Below are 26,524 nucleotides of genomic sequence, written 5' to 3'. Positions count from 1 at the left end.
AAACAAACCAAACTTACTCGCATTATTGATTCTGCTCTGAAATATTGCTTTCAATGCTGATGACAAATACATGAGCTCTTTTCTAAGATTGAATCCCATAGGATACCGTGTATTCAACTTAAAAATCCAGTATTCCTCTCGCAGGAAGATTTTATGTTTGATATCTCCTCCCCTTGGCGGTATGACCACTTTTTCAAAGGTATATGTGGGGAGACTATCTATTATTCTACCATGTTCATTAATAAAATAGATTCATAAAAATCCTATGGGACTCAATCTTAGATAAGAGCTCATGTATTTGTATCAGCATTGAACGGAATATTGGTTTGTTTTCCAGTGTGTGTGTATATGTGTATATATATATATATATATATATATATATATATATATAAATTTTCTTTTCCCCATTTTACAAATGTTGGTTGGGTGGTTTGGCTTTCTAAGGGTTAAGTCTTGTCCTCCAATTATCGCCCCCTAAACCCTTGCTTTATTACCGGCAAAAAGGATTCAAATGGAAATTTTGCCCAAAAATGGGTGTTTTGGCACCGTTTTTATTTTATATTTTTAACAACGTTCATCCGAGGCGTTTGGTCAAAAGTTATTTTTATAGCGACGACTTTTACGCACGCGACGATCCCCAATATGTATAGCTCTCAGACTTTGGAGACACTAAGCAGGCATCCTAAAACTGCGGCCCTCCAGATGTTGTAAAACTACAATTCCCACCATGCCCTGCTAATGGCTGTAGGTTGTCTGGGCATGCTGGGAGTTATAGTTTTACAACATCTGGAGGGCCGCAGTTTGAGGATGCCTGCACTAAAACTAATATTTTTTGGGGAAAAAAAAATTGTTTCCGTGTCTCCAAAGTCTGAGAGACATAGTGTTTTATGTTCTCTAGTGAACTGTTGGGGATTATAAAAATTTAGTACTCCATGGAAGTGTGATACTCCCTGAAGCAATCGATAACGCAGAGGCCCGGATGATCGGGGCACGTGTCGCACTGAGTGGTGGTGTCCTTCCGTATCCCCCTCCTGCGACACACTCTGCACTTTTTTTGGGTTCGTCCCTTCTTTCCAGTATGGGGGACCACACCTGGAAAGTGTTGGCCAGGGACGATCCGGGCGCCTCCAGTTCCCGAGGTACTCCAGCCTGCTCTTTCCCGGTCCGAAAAGATCAGGGCCTTGAGGACTGCCTCATAGAATTGGAGGAATGTCCCTGTGCTGCCAGCGCTTCGGGATAGTACAAAAGAGTTGTACATGGCAACCTGTACCAAGTAGACCGCAACTTTTTTGTACCATGCCCGGGTTTTGCGCATGGCGTTATATGGCTTGAGGACTTGATCAGAGAGATCAACTCCTCCCATATACCGATTGTAGTCGACGATACAATCGGGCTTGAGGACCATTGCCGTGGTACCTCGCACAGAGACTGGGGTGGTGCCGTTACCGTGGATTGTGGACAGCATAAGGACATCCCTCTTGTCCTTATACCTGACCAGCAACAGGTTTCCACTGGTAAGTGCACGGGTCTCACCCCTGGGGATAGGTACCTGGAGGGGGTAGGCAGGGAGGCCGCGTTGATTTTTCCGCACGGTCCCACAAGCGAACGTGGATCTGGCGGCAAGGGACCTGAACAAGGGAATGCTGGTATAAAAGTTATCCACGTACAAGTGGTAACCATTATCCAGCAGTGGGTACATAAGGTCCCACACGAGTTTCCCGCTAACACCCAGAGTGGGGGGACATTCTGGGGGTTGAATACGGGAATCTCGCCCCTCGTACACACGAAATTTGTAAGTGTACCCTGAGGTACTCTCACAAATTTTGTATAGCTTCACGCCATACCTCGCCCGCTTTGTGGGAATATATTGGCGGAAACTGATTCTCCCCTTGAACGCAACGAGAGACTCATCAACCGCAACCTCCCTTCCAGGTACGTAGGCCTCCATGAATTTGGACCCAAAGTGATCGATGACCGGCCGTATCTTATACAGCCGGTCATAGGCAGGATCACCTCGGGGTGGACATGCTGCATTATCGGAATAATGCAGACATTTCCGGATGGCCTCAAACCGGGGACGTGTCATGACCATACTGTACAGTGGGGTCTGGTACAGGACGTCCCCACTCCAGTATTGCCTGACACTGGGTTTTTGGACTAGACCCATATGCAGCACGAGGCCCCAAAATGTCCTCATTTCGGCTGCACTGACCGGCGTCCAGCCACCGGGTCTAGCCAAAAATGAGCCTGGGTTTTGAGCGACGAACTGTTGGGCGTACAGATTCGTCTGCTCCACCATCAGATTTACCAGTGGGTTACTGAAAAAAAAACTAAAATAGTCTATTTCAGTAAACCCCACTGTGGGAATCTGGATTCCAGGATTGCCAGCAAAATCCGGAATCTCAGGCTCAAAGTCCACTGGGGGACACCAGCTAAGTTAAAAAAAAAAAAAAAAAGTGGTGGTGAGGGGGAGGGTCTGGGGTTGGATAGATGGATCAAAGAAAATTTGGAATAAAAGTTTTTTGTTTTTTTTTCCCTAACTAACTTTTTCCTTCTTTCCCTGCCTAACAGTGCCTCTCCCTCACTGACCCTAACCTACCTGGGTGGCGATGGGTGCAGGAGGGTGATGGATGCCGATTAGGGGGACACAGGAGCTGGTGCTGGACGATGCTGCCGGGTGCTCGAGCAGAACAGGAAGAGGAGGGGAGAGAGGAGCGCAGGAAGTTTGAATCTCGCGCCTCTCTCCCCTGCACCAATCAGCACCCTGGACAGCAGTGTTCAGCACCAGGGCCAGCACCGCCTCTGCAAATCTTCGCACTGTGATTGGTGGTGTGTAATCACGCCACCGATCACAGTGTTTTTCCGGTTCATTGGGTCACAGGACACCCGAATGGACCAGATACGCAGAAAACCGCAGGTCTGAATTGACCCCCCCCCCCTGCGTTGTTACGGGATGCCGGCTGAATGATTTCAGCTGGCATTCCGTTCCGATTAACCCCCGCGGTGCCGGAATCTCGATTTAAAGTTAGGACGTACCGGTACGCCCTGAGTCCTTAAGGACTCGGGAAATAGGGCGTACCGGTACGCCCTGCGTCCTGAAGGGGTTAATAAAGAAGTTGGCAACATTTTATCCTGATTGCTGGAACTTTTTCTTCAATTCTTGCCTTAGTAGCCGGAGGTCACCATCTGCGAGTCTTCCTCCATCAGCAGCTAGCGCCGCGCCCCATTTTTCATTTTCACAAGAGGTAACAGGAAAAAAAAGCACCCCAAATTTGGTTAAGGATTTTCTCCTGGACATGGCAATACCCAATGTGTAGTCCTAAAATGCTGCTTGGGCACATGGCAGTGATCAGAAGAGAAGTAGCGTCATATGGGTTTTGGAGGGCAGATTTTGCTGAAATGGTTTTTGGCACCATGTCAAATTTAAAGACACCCTGAGGTACCCCTGCAGTGGAAACCCACAAAATGTAACATAGTAACATAGTACATAAGGCTGAAAAAAGACATTTGTCCATCCAGTTCGGCCTGTTATCCTGCAAGTTGATCCAGAGGAAGGCAAAAAAAAACCTGTGAGGTAGAAGCCAATTTTCCCCACATTAGGGGAATTAAAAATTCCTTCCCGACTCCAATAAGGCAATCAGAATAGCTCCCTGGATCAACTGACCCCTCTCTACACTAAGTGCAGAATTATTAGGCAAATGAGTATTTTGACCACATCATCCTCTTTATGCATGTTGTCTTACTCCAAGCTGTATAGGCTCGAAAGCCTACTACCAATTAAGCATATTAGGTGATGTGCATCTCTGTAATGAGAAGGGGTGTGGTCTAATGACATCAACACCCTATATCAGGTGTGCATAATTATTAGGCAACTTCCTTTCCTTTGGCAAACTGGGTCAAAAGAAGGACTTGACAGGCTCAGAAAAGTCAAAAATAGTGAGATATCTTGCAGAGGGATGCAGCACTCTTAAAATTGCAAAGCTTCTGAAGCGTGATCATCGAACAATCAAGCGTTTCATTCAAAATAGTCAACAGGGTCGCAAGAAGCGTGTGGAAAAACCAAGGCGCAAAATAACTGCCCATGAACTGAGAAAAGTCAAGCGTGCAGCTGCCAAGATGCCACTTGCCACCAGTTTGGCCATATTTCAGAGCTGCAACATCATTGGAGTGCTCAAAAGCACAAGGTGTGCAATACTCAGAGACATGGCCAAGGTAAGAAAGGCTGAAAGACGACCACCACTGAACAAGACACACAAGCTGAAACGTCAAGACTGGGCCAAGAAATAGCTCAAGACTGATTTTTCTAAGGTTTTATGGACTGATGAAATGAGAGTGAGTCTTGATGGGCCAGATGGCTGGATTGGTAAAGGGCAGAAAGCTCCAGTCCGACTCCTGCAAGGTGGAGGTGAAGTACTGGTTTGGGCTGGTATCATCAAAGATGAGCTTGTGGGGCCTTTTTGGGTTGAGGATGGAGTCAAGCTCAACTCCCAGTCCTACTGCCAGTTTCTGGAAGACACCTTCTTCAAGCAGTGGTACAGGAAGAAGTCTGCAAGGTAAGAAAAACATGATTTTCATGCAGGACAATGCTCCATCACACGCGTCCAATTACTCCACAGTGTGGCTGGCAAAAAAGGGTATAAAAGAAGAAAATCTAATGACATGGCCTCCTTGTTCACCTGATCTGAACCCCATTGAGAACCTGTGGTCCATCATCAAATGTGAGATTTACAAGGAGGGAAAACAGTACACCTCTCTGAACAGTGTCTGGGAGGCTGTGGTTGCTGCTGCACGCAATGTTGATGGTGAAAAGATCAAAACACTGACAGAATCCATGGATGGCAGGCTTTTGAGTGTCCTTGCAAAGAAAGGTGGCTATATTGGTCACTGATTTGTTTTTGTTTTGTTTTTGAATGTCAGAAATGTATATTTGTGAATGTTGAGATGTTATATTGGTTTCACTGGTAAAAATAAATAATTGAAATGGGTATATATTTGTTTTTTGTTAAGTTGCCTAATAATTATGTACAGTAATAGTCACCTGCACACACAGATATCCCCCTAAAATAGCTCAAACTAAAAACTACTTCCAAAAATATTCAGCTTTGATATTAATGAGTTTTTGGGGTTCATTGAGAACGGTTGTTCAATAATAAAATTAATCCTCAAAAATACAACTTGCCTAATAATTCTGCACTCCCTGTAGAAGCTATAGCCTGTAATATTATTACGCTACAGAAATACATCCAGGCCCCTCTTGAATTCCTTTATTGTACTCGCCATCACCACCTCTTCAGGCAGAGAGTTCCATTGTCTCACTGCTCTTACCGTAAAGAATCATTTTCTATGTTTGTGTACAAACCTTCTTTCCTCCAGACGCAGAGGATGTCCCCTCGTCACAGTCCTGGGGATAAACAGATGGTGGGATAGATTTCTGTACTGACCCCTGATATATTTATACATATTAATTCAATTTTCTAAAGTGAATATCCCTAATTTTGATAATCTTTCAGGGTACTGTAGTGGACCCCATTTTGGAAACTACACCCCTTAAGGACTTTATTGGAGGGTGCTCTCACTGCTTTGACCTCATACGTCTTTCATAGAATTTATAGACACATGGCTGTAAAAGTTAAACATTTCAAATCCTCCAATAAAATGTTGTATAAGCCCCAATCTTTAATTTTCATAAGATGTAACAGGATAAAAAGCACCCCAAATTTTGTTAAGCATTTTCTACTGAACACGGCAACGCCCTATTTGTGGTTTTAAACTGATTCATGGGAACGTGGCAGGGATCAGAAGAGGAGTGCCATTTGGTTTTTGGAGGACAAATTTTGGTGGAATGGTTTTCGGTCACCACGTCCCCTTAAGAGAAACTCAGAAAAAAAATACAGTGGCAACCCCCCACAAAGAAACTGTCCCCCTCTAAGAATTTTTGGAAGGTTATACTGACCACTTTGACCCCACAAGTGTTTCATAGAGCTTAGAAAAACATGGCTGTAAAATGTAAACATTTTAATTACTCCAATAAAATGTTGTATAAGCCCCCATGTTTCATTTTCACAAAGATGGCAGGATAAAAAGCACACCAAATTTTAAGCATTTTTTTATGAACATGGCAACCCTATGTGTGGTTGTAAACAGCTTTTTGGGCGCATGGCAGCGATCAGAACGAATAGAGCAGCATGTGGTTTTAGGAGGGAAGATTTTGATTGGAATAGTTTTCACATGCCATATCGCCTTTGAAGAGACCCTGAGGTACCAGTAGAGTGGAAATCCCCAAAAAGTGACCCCTTTAGAAAACTATACCCCTCTAGGAATTTATCGACTGGTGTACTAATTGCTTTGACCACAGAGATCTTTATTAGAATTTAGAAACACTAGGCTGTTGTTTATTGTTTCCAATAAAATTTAACACGAGAAAAAAACATGCAATCTTTTTTCACAATTTCTTCATACAGCAAGCATATGTGGTCATAAACTGGTGTATGGGCAAGACTCAGAATGGAAAGCGCAATATGCATTTGGAAGGCAGATTTTTCTGGAATGGTTTCCAGGCACTGTCGCATTTGTAGAGACTCTGAGCTACCTCTACATTGGAAACCACTAAAAAGTGACTCCATTTTGGAGACTACACCACCAATGAATTTTTTAATAGTTGTAGTGAGGACTTTTAGGCGTTTCATAGATTTCAAAAACACTTGGCATTGAAAATAAAATACGTATTACATTAAAATGATTTTTCAATTGTTAAGGAGGAAAGGGACCCCACAATTTGTTACCCATTTCTTCCTTTCTTACCCCATATGTGGTCATAAACTTCTGAATTGGCATACGCCTAGAAGAGAAAGAGCACCTTGTACATTTGAGACCTAGATTGGTGATTTAGAGAGCACAGGTGAAATAAGAAAAAAGACCTCAAGAAGTGACTCTGTTTTGATAGTGAATATTTTGACCCCACAGATGTTCTCTAAAAATGAATCCACAGCAGATGGTGCAAAGTCAAAATTGCAATTTTCACACAGATATGCCATTTCAGTGACCAATGTGTTGTGCACAGCGGGTGCCAGTGTGAACTGCATGTCCTCATATTATTATGCCGTGCTTCCTGGTTTTAAAAAAACACCCTGGCCCTAAACTTCTGCCTGGACATACCACAGGACTGAAAGTGGAAGAGCACCATCACATTTAAGGCCCAATGTGGTGATTTACGCTTATTGTGCTGACAACTGTAGAGGCTCCGGGGTGAAATAATAAATTGAACCCGAGAAGTGACCCTATATAAGAAACTACACCCCTCAATGTATTAATTGAGAAGTAGAGTGAGCATTTTGATGCCACAGATAGTTTGCAGAAATTAATGCACAGTGGACCATGCAAAATGAAAATTGCAAGTTTTCCACAGACATCATATTTCAGTGCCCGGTGTGCTGTGCCCAGCATGTACCATCTGAGACACACTTTGCCCTTTCAAATGTTACCCGGGTTCTACTAGGTACTGAAATCCCATAAATGTGGACATTTACTACTGAAGGGAAAGACTGCCATTTGGCTTTTGCAGTGCAGATTTTGATGGATTCATATAAATGAATCCATCAAAATCTGCACTGCAAAGGCCAAATGGCAGTCTTTCCCTTCAGAACCCTGCAGTGTCATGTTGCTATCGAACAGCCTCTGGGGTAGTACCAATTTTCAGGGAGCTTTAAATTTCTGTGAGAAGGCTTACATTTCTCGCTTGTATCTTTGGGGGACACTGGATACCATGGGTATAGCTGCTGCCACTAAGAGCCGACACTAAGCAAAATAAAATGTGCTAGCTCCTCCTCTCAGCTATTGCCCCTTCTGCATACACTGGGATAATCTGTTTTAGCTTAGTTCTGTGATGGCTAACCTCCGTCACTCTAGCTGTGGTAAAACTACAACTCCCACAATGCACACTTGCTTGGCTGTTCTCAGAACTCCATAGAATTGAACAGCTAGAGTTCCGCAGGTTAGCAATCACTGGCTTAGTGCTTGTAGGAGGCAAACCTTCCTGCTTTGCAGGGCACCTATCTGCCATTTTTCTTTTATTATTTTAGTTTAGTTCCACCTACCCATCTAACCCCCCAAGAAGGCAAAGTGAACCAGGACAGCCCTGCATCCCACCAGCAATGGGGTCACTTTTATATTTCTGCGGCCCCCCCCCTCCTCTCCAGCCTCCCTACCACCTCGGTGCTAGCGCCTGAAGAGGTAACCCTGCTGGTACCCCAAGCGCGGGTGAAGATGGGATGAGTGTGGTGAGTAAGTATCACCCACTCCACTCACCACCACCATCCCCACTCTTAATTCCATTCCCAGGCCAGGGTTCTCCTCTTCCTTATTTGACCCCCCCCCCCCCCCCTTACCACCTTCTTCTGTCCAGGGCTCGCCGGTGCTGTTCTGAGCAGTCCCCTCCGTTCCTGGGGCGACCACTGCTTTTTTTCGCAGGATATGCATGTCCCTGGCCTTCCTCGGCCCCCCAAATTAAGGCAGTTCTGAGGCTGTACTTCCTGCCTTCCGTTCCTGCAGTACTTCCAGGCAGCTCGATTCTACGCGAGTCCCCAGCTTTGTGGAACTGTCTACACTGCATGCTGTACACCCTGTAACCAGTGTTCCATCTAAGCCTTGGCAGCTGCTGAGTGGAATTGACAATACAGTCCTTTGAATCCAGAGGGAAAAAAAGCAGACTGGTTTGAGAGCTGCACTTATACAAGCAGCCAAACAACGCGAGTTTGTGAGCGTTTGCGTGTTTGATTTCAAGTGTGTGTTTGTTTGTATTAAGTGTGTTCCTTTATATTGCGTTACTTATCTCTGCACTGTATTGTATTTTTTCTCTCTTCTTGCATAATCCCCATTTAGTATGTGTTCCATTATTGACGGCGCAGTCCAGTGCACATTTTGTCTAATGTATGCAGTCCTGGAACAGCCATTTGAGGGTGCATATATTTGCTCAAAATGTGAGCGAATTGCACATCGAGTATCTAACCAGGTGAATTTCAACACTGAGAAGCGTTGACAATTTGGAAATGAGTTTGCTGCTCACTGAGCACACACTCTATGGGTCTATGGGTCTGTGGGGGAGGGTGGTAGCGAGGAGGCTCGAGAAAGTGAGGTAGTTAGCTTGGTAACAGAAAGGGGGCGTGGCCTGGCCAGCGATGTAGGAAGACACATTTCGCTGAGCTCCCGACTGCTCCCGGCCTAATACTTTACCATCCTGCGGCTAGATAACCATACCTTAACTGTCTCATTTCCGATCCGGATTGCTGCCCCATAGACTCCGGTGCCTCCTCGTCCAAAAGATCCCCCAATGATCATAACTAGGTCCATTAAGAAGGACCAGGAGGTGGCGGGGCCCGTGCCTGCAAAACAAAATGGTGACGCCCCGCCCGACAAAGCGCCCGAGACCGCGGTGCGGCTGGTGTAATATGTGTGTTCCTCCTCTCCAGCGGGCGGCGCACAGAATGTGGGTCCCCCTGAATCTAAAATGGACCATAATATAAAGATGTCCGATGCCCCTGATGAAAAGGCCCACAGTGGCCAAGATGGCGGACATCATGAGGAACAGAAAGGAGCTGTCCCAGAAACATGCCCTGTGACTGCAGACCAGGCCCATGCGGCCCGTTTTAGGTCTTATTGAGACCCACCTGACGAGCCAACAACACAGGCAACTTGCTAAGCCCTGGATCTCACAAGCCTTTCACTCTACCTTTTCTTCGCAAGCTAGAGGGGTTAGCATTCTGGGTCATAGAGCAATTCCGTTTGAATGTCATTCTAGTAAATTAGACTCGGAGGGGAGATGTGTGCTTACATTGTACTATTTTTAGCGTACAGTTCCTGTTGATAGCTGTCTATATTCCACTGTGGCAATCAAGGAAATTTTGAAATGGATCTCTTACATGCCGCAGATTACAACTTTGATGATAGGAGATTTTAATAATTGTCTTGATCCTGAATTGGACAAGTTTTCATCGTCGCAGGCTGCGGCTCCATCTGGAGAGACCTCATTGGCAAGACTATTGAGAGAGGTAGATTTATATGATCTCTTGAGGATTAGATTTCCAATAGAGAGACAATTGCTTTTAGGCCTCACACTCCTCTCTGTCCAGGATAGATTTGCCTATTGGATCGCTGGAGGCCTCTTCTTATGTATTGGTAGTGGAATACTTACCCCGCAGCCTCTCTGACCCCCATTCACCTTGAATTGATGCTTGAGGAATTCGGGAGTCGTCTGGGTATGTCACTGTGGAAGCTTAATCCATTCTGGATTCAATTATTGGATGAGGAAAAGCCGTTGACCAGATTCATCATAGAATTCTTTGATAATGATGTAGGGTCTGTGTGGCGAAACCAACCTCGCCACTGGGTTTTGGAGAGGACTGTTTAAAAGCCTCTTGCCTCAGGATTATGGCCCATAGTAACTGTAAAGGAGAAAACAGACCGACCGCACAGCTTAAATCTGTCTGTGGAATTGTGTTTTATGTTATTATGCGTTCAGTTAAATTGTATGTTATGTGAGGGCACCCAGATAGCTAATATTATTGTATTCATGTATTCTGAGTGCCATTCACCTAATGATATGCACTCAGACTTGAGCTATCTGGGGATATGTTAAATGTCTGTGTTTGCTGTGGGGGTGTGCCATTGTGTGTTTGGGTGGTGATTCCTGTCCTGTTGTCTCCACATGTGTATTGGTGACCTCCCTTTGTCCTGGGAGATAATTGGATTGTCTTCGGTTGTCTCCGGGACAGAGAGGAGGAAGCCATGATGCATTGTGGGGATATGTTGTATCTGCAACAAACTGTAATAAAAACCAGGCTGGGTGTGCCAGCACTTCAGACCACTGTTTGACCCTCAAGACGGAGCCTTGTCTCGTTATTGGGGGGATTCCCTGTATGCTGTTGGAGACTGATTGCCAGGAGTGTAAGCTGACTGATACGCTTTTCCTGTTCGTCTGCCGGCAGCTACTCGCGAGGTTCCAGTTTGGAGTGCTATTTTGTATCCAGTTCGGGAGGTTGGTGTTCTGCAGTAGCTGTGCCTGTCTCTCGGAAAGGGGCATATCGCCTAAACGGATTTTAACCCCTTGTCTGCGGAAACGGTGCCGTTACAGTCTGCATCTCTCAACTCGGTTTGGGATGCTATGAAGGCGTATGTCAGGGGCCTCTTTATTCAAAGAATACAGAGGCGAAAATCAAAGTCTAGGGCACTTACTAAGGCCATGCAACTAGAGGTGCAGACATGGGAACACAGGTTCATAGACGCTCTGTCCCCACATACAGATGCCCAGTGGAAAGAAGCACAAGCTAGGCTCAATGAGCATTTACTACATGTAGCTAATAATAAACGATTCTTCTTACAACAGAAATATTTTGAGGCGGGTCAAAGAACAGGTAGCTTACTAGCGAGGATGGTACGTTCACAAGATGGTCCTTCTAGAATTGCAGCCATACAGACTCCTGACGGAGATCTTTCCGTGGAGGATGATACTATATTGAAGACATTTCATTGCTTTTATGGGGAGTTGTAAATCTCAAAAATAACCGTGAATAAAGAGCATATTCAACGATATCTTGCTCTTATATCACTTACTAGGCTATCACCGGAATCCGCTGCTCTCCTGGAAGAACCCCTAACACTAGAAGAATTAGAGATTGCCTTGATCTCCTCTCCTAATGAGAAATCCCCAGGATCAGATGGACTCCTGGCGGAATTCTTTAAGCGATATAGGGAGTGTCTCCTTCCTCATCTATTAAATACATTTAATGAAGCCCTACAAGTTGGTATACTCTCCGCTTCCATGCGTGAAGCTATAGTGGTAGTTATTCCAAAACCAAATAAGGATTTAACTCAACCCGAATATTATAGACCCATTTCACTACTACCACATGATAAAGTTATATGTCCGATAATTCACAAAGATCAATCTGGGTTTATGCCTGATAGAAGCACGACAGTTAATCTAAGGAGATTGTTTCTTAATACACAAAGACCAGTACACACAGGGGGAAGTCGGGCTGTAGTGTCACTAGATGCTGCTAAGGCCTTCGACAGTGTAGAATGGAGTTATCTATGGGAGGTCCTGACCGCTATGCTTTTGGTAAAGGCTTTATCTCCTGGGTACAGTTATTATATTACTACCCAGTTGCAAGAATCAGGGCAAATGGGTTGCTGTCCGAATATTTTCCGCTACATAGGGGTACTCAGGGATGTCCCTTGTCACCCTTACAATTCGCAATTGCCAATAAACCCCTTGCCTGTCTGTTGCGTACATCGATACACAGGCGGGGTTTTCAGCTGGATCAACGGGAAGAGAGAGTCTCATTGGACAACCTATTACTATATGTACGGGACCTACAATACTCCATATATTTTATAATGCAGGAAATGTTTGGATTTGGGAATTATTCCAGACTCGCCATTAACTGGGATAAGTCCACGATTCTTCAATTTGATCCACTTCCAGCCTCACTAGATGTAAAAGGCCTACCCTTACAAGTAGCTGATAGATTTAAATATCATGGGGTGGTGTGACCTCATTTCTGATCGACTACATTAAATTAAACAAAGAACCACTGATTGCTAAATGTGTCACTAAATCTAATATTTGGTGTAAACTACCTTTTATCAGTTATCGGTCGCAGTAATCTTATAAAAATGGTGCTTAATCCTCAGTTGTTGTATCTCCTCCATATATGTCCAGTTTGGATTCAACAAAGATAGTTTTTTAAAATTCAAGGGATTTTTAGATCCCTAATTTGTAGGAAAAAGCAGCCGAGTATAAGTATTGCAAAGCTTAAAAAAAATAAAGAGGGGCTTTACCAAATCCATGGTTCTATTTCATAGCTGCCCAGATGCAACATTTTAAAGGATCGCTCCAGACTGATGAGTTGGATTCCTCGGCTGCCATTATCTCATCCATAACAAAACAAATGGCTCCGATTGCCATGGTGGAAATGGGAGCCTTGCGCTTGACCACGTTCCCTACTCTGTCCCTAGTGACCAAAGTATGGTCTAAATTTAAAAGTATGATTGGTATCATTGGTTTTTTGTGATGCTACACCTTTATGGCATAATCCCTAAATGCCTAAGATATTTCGTCTGGAGGGTTTTTCTCCATGGGAGAGAAAGGGTCTATTGTTTCTGGGACAACTTCAATCAGAAGGAGTTTTTAAATCCTTTACACAGATGCAGGAGGAGTTTAGTTTACCTAACAAATTTTTCTACCAATATTTACAACTGAGACACGCGTTTCAGACGCAATTTCCCAGGGATGCACGGATGTTTGATTTCCACTAAGGGCCTTATATCTTTGCTATATAGGCATATTATAGATATTTCCTCCTCTTCTACTACCATTAAGGCAAGGGTCCAATGGGAGAGGGATCTTGGAGCATTGTACCAGGAGCAATGGACAGATATTTTGTCCCTCACTCCCTCTTTGACGGTTAGTGAATCCCAGGGACTATCACAACTGTACCTTATACATCGAGTATATAGAACCCCACAATTTCTTTTCAGAATTGGAGTGTGTTCAGATTCAAAGTGTCCTAGATGTGGGGAAGGGGATGCGACATTGCTCCATATGATTTGGAACTGTGTACGATTGCGATCCTACTGGGAGGATGTCAGACGTATTATAACAATGGCAACTCAGATACGTCTACCCGATGAACCTAGGGTTTGTATACTGTGGATACTGGACTCTCCAGGACTGGGAGACAGGAACTCCCTATGTATTCATAGACTCCTGTTCCAGGCTAGGGTACTAATAGCTAAACACTGGATACTAGAGGCCCTGCCTACAAAACAAGAGTTTATTATTAGGATTAATATAATTTTGAGATTAGAAAAGGGAGTATACACTAAACAAAAATGTCCAAATAAGTTTCTATCTTTATGGTAGGGGTCGGTTTAGTCAGCGCAACTAGCGTCTCAGGCTTAGTTCAAGACTGTATACGGGGACAAATGTCTTTCTTACACTCCCTCTCCAGGGGAACCATATAGTTTACCATATAATGTTCAAAAGGCTGCCCTATTGTAGGTAGACGGAACTGTTTTGGCGTCCAATTGTATAACTACTCTTAAACATACAGATGTGGATGTCTCTCTGCTCAAGTTGGGTGGGGGAAGGGTGTTGCTGTGTTATTTCATACAAGGTACAATATTCAATTACTTAAATGTTGTAATATTCATATGGATCTTGATTTACCATAATTGTCATAGGTGTCTGCGTACACCAATGTTTTTGTAAGTTGATACTTCTGTCCAACTATTCAAAAATCTACGGGCTCCTTGATGATATTCATGTGATAATGTTTATTTCAATAAAAAATAAACTGATTTGAAAAAATAAAAACAGAAAGCAGGGTTGAGGGAAGAGTGCCAGGGAGGCTAGCCCTGATCTGACACACCCCAGCAAGTTTACAAGGTTGGCAGATGAGGGGGATGTCAGTTCAGGGAGAGCACTGCTGCAGCCGGACACTTCCTCTGCCAGTCAGGGGAATGCCCGCTCCAGTAAGCAGGGGGCTAGGAGAGCAGGGTGGCCAGAAGGGTGCTGGTAGTGGGAGAATCAATTTTTATATTCCAACTAAACTGTAAAAAACAAACTAGAGGAGTGCTTTAAATCTACTAAATAGGAGTGCTTTAAATCTACTTTGGATACGTATATTGTTAACCCCTTAAGGACCGGGCTCATTTTCACCTTCAGGACCAGGCCATTTTTTGCAATTCTGACCAGTTTCAGTTTATGTGGTGATAACTTTAAAACTCTTTGACTTACCCAGGGCATTCTGAGATAGTTTTTTCGTCACATATTGTACTTCATGACACTGGTAAAATGGAGTCCCAAAAAATTATTTGTATTTATAAAAAAATACCAAATTTGCCAAAAATTTTGAAAAATGTGCAAATTTCCACGTTTAAATTTCTCTACTTCCATAATACATATTAATACCTACAAAAATAGTTATTACTTTACATTTCCTATATGTCTTCTTCATGTTGTGATCATTTTGGGAATGACATTTTATTTTTGGGGAAAGTTACAAGGCTTAGAAGTTTAGAAGTAAATCTTGAAATTTCTCAGAAATTTTCAAAAAACAACTTTTTAAGGACCAGTTCAGGTCTGAAGTCACTTTGTCAAGCTTACATAATAGAAACCACCCAAAAATTACCGCATTCTAGAAACTACACCCCTCAATGTATTCAAAACTGATTTTAGAAAAGTTGTTAACCCTTTAGCTGTTCCACAAGAATTAATGGAAAATAGAGATACAATTTCAAAATTTCACTTTTTCGACAGATTTTCCATTTTAATATTTTTTTTCCAGTTACAAAGCAATGGTTAACAGCGAAACAAAACTCATTATGTATGGCCCTGATTCTGTAGTTTACAGAAACACCCCATATGTGGTCACAAAATGCTGTACGGGCACACGGCAGGTAGGAAAGAAGGAAAGGAATGCCATATGGTTTTTGGAAGGCAGATTTTGCAGGACTGATTTATTTTTATTTTTTCACACCATGTCCCATTTGAAGCCCCCCTGATGCACCTCTAGAGTAGAAACTCCAAAAAAGTTACCCCATCTAAGAAACTACACCCCTCAAGGTATTCAAAACTGATTTTACAAACATCGTTAACCCTTTAGGTGTTCCACAAGAATTAATGGAAAATAGAGATACAATTTCAAAATTTCGCTTTTTTGGTAGATTTTCCATTTTAATATTTTTTTTTCCAGTTACAAAGCAAGGGTTAACAGCCAAACAAAACTCAATATTTATTGCCCTGATTCTGTAGTTTATAGAAACACCCCATATGTGGTTGTAAACTACTGTACGGGCACACAGCAGGGCGCAGAAGGAAAGGTGCGCCATATGGTTTCTGGAAGGCAGATTTTGCTGGTGTCAGAGTGATTCTATCAAGGTAGAGATTGAGTAATTATTTCGGCCGAGAAATACACAGACAGATGCAGATAGCTTTGTCTGAGGAGATCTGGTTAGACCGCCCATAAGTGCTTTATTTTATACACATCTCAACATAGGAGTTACAAGATGAGATAAGGTGTTTACAGTACTATGATTGGTCAATACAAGTTATATAATTACACGTGATACATATTGGCAACAAAAAGTATTACATAATAAGGCAATATTTCAATATGACAAGATTCAGGATTTAAAAAGTCATGTTCCCATAACTGGTTCGGATGCATCTGGATGCTGGCTCATCAATATCCACAGTTCCTGGAATTTCAAGCACATTGTCAAAAAGCCTATTTGATAATTATCCAACATAAAGAATTGCACAATGGCCCACAACAATCTCCCTTATACGCCCTTCTTCCTCTGGGTAGCCTGACAGGCCTTACTCCCCCTTTCCTTCACAGACTGCTGTCTCCACTTATGTTCCGATAACCTTAGTCCCAGTAAATATGCTTAGTAGAATATTTGATAAAGGTTACACTAGACTGATATAATCCTTCTGATAAAATATTAATATACGTTTAATATGAATATAAACTATACTTTGAGCACCATTACATAACTACTCTCAAATTCCCCTCTTTTTATCAATATTCCATTGCCTATACAAAGTTAACTCCCTTGCTCCCTGCAGTACAACAAGAGAATAGACCGGAAAATCTTCCTTCCGTCACAAAGTATAAGAATACTAATTCCTATAGATTGTGGGATGCCTTGCATCCATCCAGAAGACTTTCTTACATGGCTTTCTCCCTACCTTCTTTCAATAGTCAATGGAATAATGAATAACCTTAACGTTGCTCAACTGTAGGACTTCCGCAATAAATACAATCAGTTATATTTTGACAATCATTTGATTACAATATGAACAATGATCTGCAGGCGTATCTGATTTTAAAACTGGTGTGACAACAATAGTATCTGACTCATTTGAAGTTGTCACAGGAGACATCATAACCATAACGGGAGAAGGGTGATCCTTTGGTTGTATTACTGTAGTGGTTGTAGTTCTCCCTGAAAAACAGGTAGACTTTAATATCTTTTTACCAATTAACAAAATAACTTTTATCACTATAAAGATGATCAAGATAAGAAAGCATCCTTGTAATAACATATGGAATATTCCTTGGAACCATCCTCCTATTCCTTGGAACCACTTTTGTGGATTCAGCCATGATAACCATTCAGGCCAGCTTTCATCAAGTTTTTGATGTGCCTCTCGATATCCTTCCTTTAATTTGTTTGCTTGTTGTAAATCATGTGATACTCGAAACATTCCTTGTGAGTTTATATAATGGCAACAAGATGGTCCTACTATCTGACATAATCCTCCCTGCGCTGCAGTGAGGTAATCTAAAATTACAGCATGTTGATTTTCTACAATGATTACTTGTCTCAGATATATTGAATTTACTTCAATTGTATCAAACAAATAATCAGTCACATTATCAAATAATTCACCCATATCTTCAATTTGCTTGGCATTTCTTAAAACTCCAGTAGACATATAATATGTACTTAAATATGGGAGATACATTCCCACTTTGTCCCAGGACGATGGTTCAGCACGAATCAGTTTATTAGAATGAGTGAAGCGTCTAGTAGGAATAGTAGGTAACATCATGGGTTCTAGATCTCGCTTTGCCAACATATGTTTGGGAATATGCTGATAAGGGAGATCATTTGTTTCCCATACCCAGGTGGCATGTTCTAAGCGAGCAAGAGTACAGGTACCTCCTGCACCACGGGGGAGCCATTTAAATGCTATATATATGTTTTCTTTTAACCAAAATTTATTCTTCCGAATCATTGCATCTACAATGGAAATAAACATAGTAGTTTTTCAAATATACACCAAGAATTTGGATTATCTTCGGAAGTAACTGTGAAATAATACATAAAGGGACCACAACGTTTACTCAGGGGTCGGTTTCTGTTCGGATCTATACTCATAGATTCACTTCAGTCACCCTTATAACTTTCCAGATCTTCTTCTGTTTCACCATAGCTGGGCTCATAGGCGTGTAATGTCGTACACTCACCCTTTTTCCCTGAAATAAAATAATCAGTACAATTCCATTCAACATTATAAATTTCCCTATTCAGGTGGTATCATAATTTCTTAGTTTGGTCATTAATTCTAACATTTTCTCCACTGAAACTTATTTTAATTTCTGTTACAGGCACTTCTCCCACTTCCAATATACTAGCAGGTTTAGTTTTCCATCCATCATTGGTAGCATCATATTCATACCATGTACCTATTTTCTCTGAAATGTTTACCTGCCACCATGGGTATTTTATCCATCCTGTAACAGGAAGTGAGACCGCTGTGTCTCCCTGGGGAGATTCCAGATTCATTGGAATTAAATCTGAACAAAGAATATCTAGTAGTTCCGTCTCAGGGAGAGGATTAGCTACGTATGACATAGAAGTGGAAGAAATAGGTGAATGACTACATATCCAACAATTAGATAGATCTTTCATTTGGGCAACAATTTTATGATATTTAATAAATTTATTATCCCATCCTATATTTTCTTTTTCCTGCTGATTAGCGGAACAGAAACAATGGTATTTATTATCACATACTTTCTTAAACTCATAGTTTAACTTTTTATTAGCTTTTTACAGTGTGAAGCGTGGATCCAAGTAGGTTTTCCCTCTAGTTTCACAGAGGTCGGTATAGTCAATTGAACTTGGAATAGCCCGTCAAATCGAGGATCCAAAGCCTTCCTGATATGTCTTTTTACTGTAACCCAATCTCCAGGAGCTAATGTATGCGTTCCTTCCAACGAAGATGGATCTGGAATGGAACTAAAACACGGTCATGAGTTTGCTGTAATCTCTTACATAACGCTCCCACATATTGTGTCATATCTGAGTGAAGTGCCTGAAGTTGCTGTGGAAAATACAGGCCTGTCTTTGGTGCTGTTCCAAACAATATTTCATATGGACTCAACTCAGTTTTCCTATGTGGCGTTACTCTAACTGAATATAATGCTATGGGCAAACATTCTGTCCATGGTTTACCAGTTTCTGCCATGGCTTTTTGAATTTTTGACTTTAGAGTTCCATTTAAGCGTAAGACTTCTGAAGTGAAATGAGTTCCTCTATCACTTTCTATTACTTCCGGAACACCAAACCTGCATACAACTTCTGACAACAGCTTTTTAGCAACAGTTTTTGCATTTGCCTTTGCTGTGGGCCACGCTTCTGGCCATCCTGAAAAGAGATCTACGCATACCAGGACATACTCATATGTGCCAACCCTCGGAAGTTGTATGAAATCAATTTGCAGTCTCTGAAACGGGTACAATGGTTTTGGGGTGCACCGCGGGGGCACCTTTACCGTTCTCCCTATGTTATGGCAAGCACAGACCATGCACCCCTGGACAAATTTTGCAGCGACATTGTTGAACCCTGGTGCTACCCATCCTTGCATTACCAAACTTACCATTGCCTCCTTCGATTGGTGGGTTGGGCCATGCGACAGTGCACAGATCATTGAGTATAATACTCTTGGAAGGCACAATTTGTCATTCATCGCATACAAACCCTCTTGATTCTTCTTGAGCCCTTGCTTTTCCCATTCCTCTCTCTCTGGTTTAGCAATTTGTTCTTGAAGTTTCTGGAGTATCTCCAGGTCTATTTCTCTGGCCTGTGGTACTATGTCCACTGAATGGCCAGCTATAGCGAGAGGTAGCAGAGCAGCCTGCTTTGCAGCTGCGTCTGCCCGTCGATTTCCTTTAGCTTCTTTAGTTTGTTCTTTTGTGTGGGCCTGTACTTTCACAATGGCCACCATTTTAGGTAGTTCCAAGGCTCTGAATAACCGAGCCACAGATTCAGCATTTTTGATAGGTTTACCAGAGGATCCCACAAAGTCCCTGCTTTTCCAGATGGGGCCATAGTCATGCGCAATGCCAAACCCATAACGAGAATCGGTGTAAATATTTACCGTCTGATTTTCAGCCATTATACATGCCTCAGTGAGGGCTGTTAACTCCGCTTCCTGAGCCAATTATCCTGGTGGGAGTGATCCTTGTCTCACAACCTCTTCCAAGGTGGTCACAGCATACCCTGTATATGGTTTCCCATCCAGCTAATATTGTGATCCATCTACGAAAAAAACTCAACATCAGCATTAGGAATGGGTATTTCCGTTACATTATCAAGTTCTTTTGTTTCAGTTTTTATCAGTTCAAGGCAATCATGGTCAATAATATTATTTGACATTTCCTGATCTAATTGATTAGTTTCTGGAAGCAATGTTGCTGGGTTTAGAACAGTACACCTTTTGATTGTTATATTAGGTGGAGTAAGCAATGCAACTTCATATTTAGTTAATCTCATCATTGACACATGACGAGTCTTTGCCTGAGACAGTAGTTCCTGCACAGCATGAGGAACATAGATTGTAAGAGCATGATCCAGCACTATATCTGCAACTTTCCTGTTAATAGTGCGCAAGCTGCTACTGATCGTATACAGGAAGGAGCCCCTCGCTACCACATCAAGATGCAATGAGCAATAGCCTAAAGGCCGATGTTTTCCTCCATGTATCTGAGTCAGCACTCCTTTGGCATGTCCTGTATTTTCATGACAAAATAGATTGAAGGCAAGGTTATAATTAGGTATTCCTAAACACGGTGCTGACACTATTGCTCCTTTCTTTGATGATCACATGTATTCCCCTTTTCACTTCCCATTCTCATCTGTCCTCCGTCTCTCCTTCCTCCTCCTCCTTCCCCCTGCATCTGCAGCGGTTTACCATATGCTGCTAGAAACACAGGAATTGGCTGCTTTGCAACTTGCTTTTTCTTTCTTTTTAATAACTGTTTTTCTATGCTCCGAATCACTACTATAGATTTATCTAGTGATGTGTGCATACACTCTGGTCTCACTTTCATCAATTCTGTCATCAAATCCTCTCTCAACCCATTTATAAAACACGTTCTAAGTATCCGAGCGTCTCTACTATCAGGATCACTAACATCAAAGTCTTGATCTTTAAATATGCTGGTGATTCGTGCATGATATTCGTCAACGCTTGCCTGATAAGCTTCTGGCAAGCCTGTTCCTAATTCACTGTTCAACTCTTTGGTGACAATCTCTAATCTTTTTTAAAAAAAAACATTTCTCCTGATTTTTTTCAATCTAGTATCTGCACCAGTTGGTACTGGTTCTATACCTTGCCCTTGCACTTTCTTTATTTTTCCTACTAGAGGCATACCTGCCCCAGCCCCTACAAGGGCAGAAAGATCTGTCCACACTGCATCATAAGTGTGCTGTATGCGCTGTATTCCCTTATAAAATCCAGTTGGATCTTTATAAGGATCTGGCAGCTTTTCTATCATCACAAGTTGCTCTCCCTGACTCCAGGGTTTGTACCACTCAACCTGCTGTACCACATTTTGAACACTCCATTTCAGTATGCATATGAGCAGTATTACACTTACGGATCCAGGCTGCAGATCTTAATGCCATAGGGGAGTGTTTAACTACATCTGACTTTATAATCTGCCAGATTTCGCTTTTACCCTCACAAGTAAGTCGTGTAACCAGCCTTTCTGATGCAGGAGCTACAGGGGTTAACATATCTTGTGGGGAGCCTATTGCTTTATTCTTAACATCTGGGGGATTTGGTGATCCACCCTCTCTCCAACAAATTTGTGCATGTTCACCCCAAGGAGTTTCACACCTTCTACATGTACGTCCCCAGTCTGTATTACAGAAGCCGCAATGTTGGCATCTCCATCCATCCTCACTATCCTCCCTAAACGGAGACTTTAGAGATGTTGGAGATGCTGGAGATGTCACAGACGTCATCTGTGAAGTGTTATACGGTGGGGGTGCCTGGAGATATGTCTGCTCTAACCTAGACATATCTGCATATTCTGTACTTGGACTGGATATCGTGCTTCCTGAGTCTGGCACTTGGGGGTACACAGACTCTGGCTGACGCGGAGGGGACGTAGGGACAATTACTGAGGAGGCTGATGTATCTGATAGAACAACAGGAGATACATCTCCACTAGCTACAACTCCTCGTTGTGTTGGAGCTGGGGCTTGAATGGTTACTGCTCTAACACACATGACCTCATCATCATCTTGAACATTATATAAGGGATCATGATTGGTTGAAGTGTTCAACCAAGCTTTTACCTGCTTTGCATACCCATGTTTTTGAATCCATTCTTTTTCTTCTACCATAAACTTTTGCCATCGATGGGCATCTAAGCAACCAGCTTTTGGCATTCCAGCTGTCTTTAATATTGCTGCAGCATTCTTGATAGCCCATTTTCCATTCTCTATCTCTACCAAGCGCTTCATTGCAATCCTGGGGCAAACCTCTTCTCCCCTTTCCTGCTTGGTAGACATAGTCCCCATAGCACACCAGGTCTAGGGTAGCGATCCCCGACCTATTTGGTTATCCTGCTATGTACTTCAACAACAGTTTACTAAGTCTAGTTAGGTTAGACTAGACGTCTGTAAACTGTATATAGGAAATTAATGGGATATCAGAAGGCAGTGGTATTTCTCTGTCTCTTAAACAAATTTTATACCACAAATATATGCAAACAAAAGCATACAATTAACAGTCCTATAGTTATTCCTATGTATTCCTCATACATCAGAATCACAATATCACACAGAGTCAGAAATCTTTTGCTTAATCTTAAGCAGCCGCAGCTTCTGGATCACAGCCAATAATCCAGATGTAACTTAGTACTGCAATAAATTTTAGCAGCAGATAGCTAGACAATACGACATTAACAAAATACAAACTGACTCCTGACTCAATGCCCCCTTTCGGGTCAATCATCGAGAAATGCAGGAATCCTGGCCAGAATCACATGGACTGCTCTTGTTTCCAAGATTAGCCACTTCACACATTCATTCCTGATCAGATTTCTCTTTACAGGAAACAAAGAAAGACAAGATAAAACTCATATCTTCATACATACGCCTTCTAACATTAAGCGTGTTAATAACAAAGCCAATCATGTTACATGCAGCAATTAATCAAAATCTACCTGAAGATACCCGAACCCCTCACGCTGGACTGATCAAGAAGGCCCCACAGTTCTGGAAAGCTGTGTGAGTCAATGGCTCACTTACCCTAGGACTTGCTTTCCTGGACCATGGGTGCTCCTTCCTCAGGTTCAGTCCAGACACATGAATGGGCTGGGTATCCGGGTGCCCCCTCCAAATTGTCAGAGTGATTCTATCAAGGTAGAGATTGAGTAATTATTTCGGCCGAGAAATACACAGACAGATGCAGATAGCTTTGTCTGAGGAGATCTGGTTAGACCGCCCATAAGTGCTTTATTTTATACACATCTCAACATAGGAGTTACAAGATGAGATAAGGTGTTTACAGTACTATGATTGGTCAATACAAGTTATATAATTACACGTGATACATATTGGCAACAAAAAGTATTACATAATAAGGCAATATTTCAATATGACAAGATTCAGGATTTAAAAAGTCATGTTCCCATAACTGGTTCGGATGCATCTGGATGCTGGCTCATCAATATCCACAGTTCCTGGAATTTCAAGCACATTGTCAAAAAGCCTATTTGATAATTATCCAACATAAAGAATTGCACAATGGCCCACAACAATCTCCCTTATACGCCCTTCTTCCTCTGGGTAGCCTGACAGGCCTTACTCCCCCTTTCCTTCACAGACTGCTGTCTCCACTTATGTTCCGATAACCTTAGTCCCAGTAAATATGCTTAGTAGAATATTTGATAAAGGTTACACTAGACTGATATAATCCTTCTGATAAAATATTAATATACATTTAATATGAATATAAACTATACTTTGAGCACCATTACATAACTACTCTCACACTGGATTGGTTTTTAGACACCATGTCCCATTTGAAGCCCCCTGATGCACCCCTAGAGTAGAAACTCAAAAAAAAAAAAAAAAAAAAAAAAAGTGGCCCCATTTTGGAAACTACGGGATAAATTGGCAGTTTTGTTGGTAGTATTTTAGGGTACATATGATTTTTGGTTGTTTCATATTACACTTTTTTTGAGGCAAAGTAACTAACAAAAAATATTAATTCTGAAATTTCATCTCCATTTGCCATTAACTCTTTTGAAACACTTAAAGGGTTAACAAAGTTTATAAAATCTGTTTTGAATAGCTTGAGGGGTGTAGTTTTCCAAAATTGGGTCACGTTTTGGAGTTTCTACTCTAGAGGTGCATCAGGGGGGCTTCAAATGGTACATGGTGTCAAAAAACCAGTCCAGCAAGAACTGCCTTTCAAAAACCATATGTCGCTCCTTTCCTTCTGCGCCCTGCCATGTGGCCATACAGCAGTTTACAGTTTGTGTCACAGGACCCCCCTCGGCATTGAGCCAAGGTGCCCCTGGCTGTCTGTAACAGCCGGGGTCTCAGCGCTGTCACCATGTCTGCAGACATGGTGACAGTTTAATGCCATGATGTGTATATTCATCATGGAGCGCTAAGTAGCAGTAATCCATGACAAGTATACTCGTCATAGGTCGGGAAGGGGTTAACCCCTTAGGGACCGGTCTCATTTTCACCTTAAGGACCAGGCAATTTTTTGCAAATCTGACCAGTTTCACTTTGTGTAAATAACTTTAAAATGCTTTGACTTATCCAGGCCATTCTGAGAGAATTTTTTTGTCGCATATTGTACTTCATGACATCGTATAAAAAATAAAAAAAGGAGGATGTTACAAGGTTTAGAAGCAAATCTTGAAATGTTTCTGAAATTTTCAAAACCCCTCTTTTTAAGGACCAGTACAGGTCTGAAGTCACTTTGTGAGGCTTACATAATAGAAACTACCCAAAAATGACCCCATTCTAGAAACTACACCCCTCAAGGTATTCAAGACTGATTTTACCAACTTTGTTAACCCTCTAGGTGTTCCACAAGAAATAATGAAAAATAGATATCAAATTTCAAAATTGAACTTTTTGGGCAGATTTTCCATTTTAATATTTTTTTTTTCCAGTTACAAAGCAAGGGCTAACAGCCAAACCAAACTCAATATTTATGTCCCTGATTCTGTAGTATACAGAAACACCCCATATGTGGTTGTAAACTGCTGTACGGGCACATGACAGGGCGCAGAAGGAAAGGAATGCCATACCGTTTTTGGAAGGCAGATTTTTTTAATTTTTCATCTGAGGGGTTAGGTCATGTGATATGTTTATAGATCTGGTCGATACGGACACAGCAATACCTAATATGTTTAGGAAAACATTCGGTATTGCTGTATTTTTTACAATATTTTCTTTTTACTTTATTTGGGGAAAATTATTATATATATATATATATATATATATATATATATATATTTTTTTTTTTTTTTTTTTTCTTGAAATTTTCAGGGGGGACTTCAACTTTTGGGGGTCTGATCCCCTTTACAATGCATTCCAATACTTTGGAATGCATTCGCTGTATGAGTAATACAGTGTGTATTACTCATACAGCTTCCTGCCTGTGAGATCCAGCGGGCTGGATCTCACAGGATCTTCACTGGAAGGCAGCGTCGATGCCTAAGGAAGGCATTGCGCTGCCTTTCATGCCATCGGGTCCCCATTACAGCAGCATGGGGACCCGATGTCACCGCCCGTCGCAACGGCCCTTAAAAGCCGCACACCACAGGTCTGAATTGACCTGTGGTTTGCGCCGATAGGCGGGAAGGGAGGTTCACGGGGCCCTCCTGCGCATTGTCCCAGGGTGCTTGCTGATTGATCTCAGCAGGCACCCAGTTCCAATCACCGCCCACCTGGCGGCGGTGATCGGAACTACACATGACGTACCGGTATGTGTCCTTAAGTACCAGGACATCATGACATAAAGGTACGTCATATGTCTCCAAGAGGTTATATTTATCTATATGTGCCACCTGCTGTTTTTTCTTTATTTCATTGTCCACATCAGTGAGGTGGATGCACATACTCAATTCCATCCTTTAGCTGCCTCCTGAACTGTGGTAGGTAGAGAGCTCCAGAAGAAAGGACACCCCACCTGCTGTCAGTTTAATATAAATTTAGCAGAGCAAATGGAGCATCAAGAGGATATTTCTGGATCCATGTGAAGTACATAGCTGGTTATACCTTTGTTAGAAAGATTGTTATGTACTATATGATGACTGATATTAATTTTTTTACATTAAAGGGGTTGGCCACCCTAAGTATCAAAAATCCAAAGTACCTCAGACATCAACCAAAGCTATGAAGTATTTATATCATGCTAATGTATGGGCTATATGTAATTTTTATAACCTGTTCAGCATGACACACTTCCCTGGAGGAGCTCCCTCAGACAGACTATGTGGGCGGGACAGCTGTAAAGTTAAAGGGAATCTGTCACCTATTTTGACCATAAAAAACTGTTATTTACTGATGTCTGAGGAGCTCTTGTCTCTATGGGAACACACGTGTGCAGGGATGTCATGTGACTGCTCCTCTGAACATGCTTGCTGCAATGCATGCTGGGATTTTTGCTTTAAAGGGAATCTGTTAC

General features: G+C 42.2%; 1 protein-coding gene and 1 long non-coding RNA gene across 6 annotated transcripts in view; both read left to right on the top strand.

Annotated features, from left to right (window-relative positions):
- ANKS1A (ankyrin repeat and sterile alpha motif domain containing 1A) overlaps positions 1 to 26,524 on the top strand; it is a 731,235-nt gene that overhangs the window by 312,544 nt on the left and 392,167 nt on the right. The window lies entirely within an intron of this gene.
- LOC122933296 lies at positions 15,859 to 23,443 on the top strand. Its single transcript, XR_006388414.1, has 2 exons — positions 15,859 to 15,937; positions 23,233 to 23,443. It is a non-coding gene; the product is annotated as an uncharacterized LOC122933296 (long non-coding RNA).

The sequence above is a fragment of the Bufo gargarizans genome, chromosome 3 (genome assembly GCF_014858855.1).
Source record: "Bufo gargarizans isolate SCDJY-AF-19 chromosome 3, ASM1485885v1, whole genome shotgun sequence".
In the NCBI taxonomy this organism is placed as follows: domain Eukaryota; kingdom Metazoa; phylum Chordata; class Amphibia; order Anura; family Bufonidae; genus Bufo; species Bufo gargarizans.
This window is presented reverse-complemented; position numbering and strand designations above follow the sequence as displayed.